Source organism: Coptis chinensis, chromosome 2 (assembly GCF_015680905.1).
Source record: "Coptis chinensis isolate HL-2020 chromosome 2, ASM1568090v1, whole genome shotgun sequence".
NCBI lineage: Eukaryota > Viridiplantae > Streptophyta > Magnoliopsida > Ranunculales > Ranunculaceae > Coptis > Coptis chinensis.
Genome location: NC_141457.1, coordinates 101,313,979 through 101,319,454, shown reverse-complemented (window position 1 = coordinate 101,319,454; position 5,476 = coordinate 101,313,979).

Sequence of the window (5,476 nt, the reverse complement as noted above, 5' to 3'; positions counted from 1 at the left end):
TAAGTGCAAGGGTGTAAGTAAAGTTTTTCATGCTGTTGTGTTGGATAACGAAGGCAAGATTATCTTCAAATATTTTTTGTCGGAAGAGGTTCTCTTTGTCCGAAGAGTATCTCTTTCCATGTTGACCACACCAATTGTTAAAGAGATCAGTAGTCAAAGAAGAGAAAGACAGATTAATAATAAGAACGAAAAGAAAAATAAGAAAACATGCAAATGAACTCATTTAAAAGAATTCTGGAAATATAAGCGCGCAGTTGTTTTCTGGGATTCAATCCGAGTTTTCTTTATCTAGCCCGAGTGGCCTACTAGCAATGGGATTAAGGCAAGGTATATAGCTTTTTGTGTTTGGATATGCATTTCGTAATGTATCAATCATCTTAGTAATAAACACCATTTTGTGACTCACAACTGGAATTTGTAACTAACAAGCAGTTGGCACTGTCAGAGATGAAATTCTTCTTCCTCAAGTGCGAGCGGTTAGAACTTGGATGTATAATCCGTGAGCGTGAGCGAACTCTTGTCCGTGAGCGTGAGCGAACTCTTGAAGTCACTATTCAACACTCTTACAAAAAACCACTTCAGTTGCTCTCCCCATGTGTCTGTCCGTAACCCTAAATAACCCTTACTTTGTGTCTGACCGTACCCCCCTCTTCTCTCATTTTCCCGTCTTCACCTCCAACCTCTCCCAATCTCTCCTCCAAACTGTTTTCACAATGTAAGAGTGATTTATATATACAGCCTCAATCTCCCTCCTTCACTCTTCCTCTCCCTCTCCCTCCTTCCTTCTCAACCAAACCCAACTCTCTCTCTCCCCACCACAAACTCATCTCTCCCTCTTTCTTCTCCACCTCCGCTCACGCCCCCACTGCCTTGCAGTTATCTAGTTGTATATACATCGATACAAATAAAAGTTGCTTATTATTACCCTTTTGTCATTGTAGATAAATTATTACGTATAGTGACTACTCTGAGATTGTGCATGGGATAATTGGACATTGTAGTTCATAATTTCATATATTGTCCTGAACCTGTTCTTCGTTGAGATATTTTGAGAGAATATGACTATGTCTAGGATGTAATATGTATATCCACTAATATGAAAGTGCGAATTACAATGTCAAGAAGCCACACACAAACACCAAATCTATCTCTCACAATTACACAATGGACTCACAATTCGCAATCTATGCACTGTAGGTCTGTAGCGCACCGATACTGGCGATCCATGCACTCACTAGTTTCTCTCTCATAAGCAATATTTAATTAGCCATACCCGTGGGGTATTTATACGCTTCAAGGACGTGAGGAGAACCAAGTAATTGGTTCCCAAAACCAATTTGGAAATCCCACTATGTGATCAGCTGGCTCCAAAATACTTAACACTACACACATTGCAAGCCTCCAAAACAGTGTTCTAGCCGAATTTCCAAAAGGAACTCTGTGTCAACTTTGTCATTGTTGTGTAATTGTGTTATTTTGAAGATCCTGGAAAAAAGAAAGAAGGAAACAACATTCGATGTCTTTAGCAAAACGCATATATGTACTAATTTACTAATGACTATATCATAACAAGGGAGAAATTCGTGAGTAATAACCAACTTTCCACAATAGTGGAATCAAAGGATAACAGAAAAAGTGCATGCATACCATGTGGCATATTCTATTATTTGGTTCGCAGTGATTTCCTTCTGGGCAACAAAGTTTATTGTCGTTACTGTTGCGGATTATACCAATACCAATCGGTTCCCCCACTACACAGATAAGTTGTATGAACACACTTCAACTCTGGACAAAATCTAAATATCAACTACAACCTATACTAACATGCCCAACTCGCTAAACAACTATTAACAACAGATAATAATGTAAAGCAGTAAAAGCAAACCACAACACAAAGATTTACCGTGGTTCGGCCAATGATGCCTACTTCCACAAGAGCCAATTATTTATAAAGTGGGAAGGAAGATTACAATCTCTCCTTTCAGTCTCTCACCTTACTAAATCACTCTTATCTCTTTACAGGGTTGTATCTCTGTAAAGATTATCTCTCAATCTTGATAGCTTTCAAGATTGGGTCGTTTCTCTCTTTGTTTTTGTCTGGTTCTTAGTCTTAGGTTTTCCAAAAAACCTTGATTTTGGTTTTATATCCAAAAACCAAATTTCACGGTTACTGTAGTGAAGCCCACGAATTAGACAGAGGCGGGTCGCAGCGCTTCTTGAGCGTCGGTCGCCAAAACACTGGAGCCATGAGCGCAGGTGTGCCTTCTTTGGAGCTGGTCACACCTAACGTGATCGGAGTCCGAGAGCGCAGGTCGCCTCCTCGAGCTGGTCGCGCCTTAACGACTGGAGTCACGAAGCTTGGTCGCCCCGAGGCGGGTGCGCCTCGACATATCCAACGCCAAATCGCCTTCGTTTCTCTCTCCTCGTTTTCTCCTCATGTGAGGGATAACTCCAACAATCTCCCCCTCGAGCGGTGAGGGGGATACCTCCATGCAATTTCCAAATCAAGCGGGAGGAGTCCGCTACCATTCGGGGTAGCCACAACAAATATCAAACTTACCTTTCGGTAAGACTTTGGTCATCATATCCGACCCGTTCTTGTCGGTATGGATGTTCTCGATACACAAATGCTTGTCTTCGAGTACTTCTCTAATCCAATGATAACGCACGTGTATGTGCTTGGATCTAGAATGAAAACTCGGATTCTTGCTCAAGTGGATGGCGCTCTGACTGTCACATAGAACTACAAACTGTTTATGCTTTAGCCCTAGTTCGTCGAAGAACCTCTTCATCCATAGCATCTCTTTGCAACACTCAGTGGCTGCAATATACTCGGCTTCTGTAGTAGAGAGGGCAACACACTTTTGCAACTTAGATTGCCAAGAAACTGCTCCCCCTGCAAATGTAACCAGATAACCGGAGGTGGACTTCATCGAGTCAACATCACTTGCCATGTCTGCATCAGTGTAGCCTTCAAGTAAGGGCTTACTTCCACCAAACCACAAACACGATTTGGAAGTGCATTTGAGATATCTCAATATCCACTTAACACCTTCGCAATGCTCCTTACCCGGATTTGTGAAATCGCTTACAACAACACCAACGGGCGAAAAGAAATATCCGGTCTTGTACACACCCATGGAATACATTAAACCGCCCATCATGCGGATGCATAAGGAATCTTTTTCCATCTGACTCTGCTCATGCTCACCCTTTGGATACATCTCTTTGGTCATGCGGAACTGGCCACCAAGCGGACAATTGACTGGCTTCGCTTGATCCATGTTGAATCTCTTCAACACCTTCTCAATGTAGCTTTCTTGAGAAAGCCACAACTTCCCACTCTTTTCGTCACGAAAGTGATCCGCGATCCCAAGTATCCGCTTTTTTTTGACCCAAATCCTTCATCTCAAAGGACTTACTCAAGTCTTTCTTCATTTTGATATCTTGTTGATGTTTGGGCCAACTATCAACATATCATCCACATACAGCAATAGCACTATGAAATCCCCATCTGGAAATCTCTGAACAAACACACAATGATCGGAAGAAGACTTCTTGTACCCTTGCTTCGCCATAAAGGAATCAAACTTTATATACCACTATCTCGGTGCTTGCTTCAACCCATACAAGCTCTTTATCAGCTTGCATACTAGGTGCTCCTTGCCTTTGAACTCAAACCCCTATGGTTGGTCTATGTAGACATCTTCTTCAAGGTCTCCATGAAGAAAAGCTGTCTTAACATCTAGCTGCTCAACCTCTAGGTTCATACTTGCGGTCATACCCAATACCACCCGGATAGAAGTCATCTTCACAACAGGAGAGAAAATCTCATCAAAGTCAATCTCTTTCCTTTGACCGAATCCCTTCACAACAAGGAGAGCTTTGTGCCTTGGGTGAGGATTGTTCTCCTCATGCTTGACTTTGTATATCCACTTATTCTTGAGAACTTTTCTCCCTGTGGGTTTCTCAACTAACTCATAAGTGTGATTCTTATGCAAATAATCCATCTCGTCATGCATGGCCTTCAACCACTTTTCTTTGTCTGTACCTTCAAGTGCCTTTTGATAGTACATAGGTTCTCCACCATCCGATAGTAGCACGATTATGTGGTGGATACCGGGTTGAAGCTAGTCTCCCCTGTCGGACCTCCTTGCCCCATCTGGCGGTGGTGCCTCGGGAGGATGCACTTCGCTTGCTCGGTGGTGGTTCATGCATCTCGCCTACATCTTCTATACCAATAGTTTCAATCCCATCATGAGCAATAGGATTCTCATCATGAGCTTCAAACTCATGGTTCTCTGTGATTCTCAATGCCTTCTCGTGACGTTCCACAAGAGGGAACTTCGGTTTCAATCAACAAGATCATTGGTGAAAGCCTCAGTAGCTTCTCACCCTCCTCAAAGTCCGCTATGGTTTGGTTTTCTAAGAACACAACATCTTGACTTCGGATTACCTTCTTGTTAATCGGATCATAGAGTTTGTAACCAAACTTTTCATCTCCATAACCAGAAAAATGCACCGCTTGGCTTTGTCATCAAGCTTGGATCTCTCATCCCGGAATATGCACAAATGCCCTGCACCCAAATACCCTCAAGTATCCATAATCAATATCTCTGCCTGACCATACTCTCTCTGGATAATCACTATTCAGAGGCTTTGCCGGCGATAGGTTGATCACATGCACTAACAGACGCATTGCTTCTACCCAAGAGCTTCTAGGTAGCTTAGAGTGAGATAGCATGCATCTCATCCTCTCTACAATGGTGCGGTTCATTCTCTCGCTATTCCATTCTCATTTGCGGTGTCTTGGGAACGGTGCGCTTCATGGCGAATCCCGGGACTCGGCAATACTCTTCAAATGGCCCAATGTACTCACCCCCATTATCTGAGCGAATACACTTCAACAACTTCCCAGTCTCTTTCCACCATGCTGTGGAATTTCTCAAACACGCCAAGTACTTCATCCTTGGTCTTCAGACTATAGGCCCATATCTTTCTTGACACATCATCAATGAATGTCAAGAAGTACGAAGCTCCCTAGTGGGACTTTACTCTCATAGGACCACATAAGTCTGTGTGCACTAGTTCAAGGACAGTGTCCTTTCTGTGAGACGGGAATCTTTGGAAAGACACCCTGTGTTGCTTTCCTACCAAACAGTGAGTACATGTATTTAAATGTGTACCTTTAATGTCTGGCACGGCCTTTTCCTTAGCAAGAACGTCCATCCCTTTTATGCCCATATGACACAGTCTCTTGTGCCATAGTTCAGATGAAGTTTCTTCTTCACAGATTCGTTCGCTTTTACACAAACTAGCGTTTGTTTTGAAAAGAGAACAAGTTTTATTTCCTCCGGTCGCTACAATGGAACCCTCCTTTCGGTTCCATACCCCGTTACCAAACGAGTTTACAAAGCCATCGTCATCTAATTTCCCAGCCAAAATTAGGCTTAACCGTATGTCAGGGACATGTCTT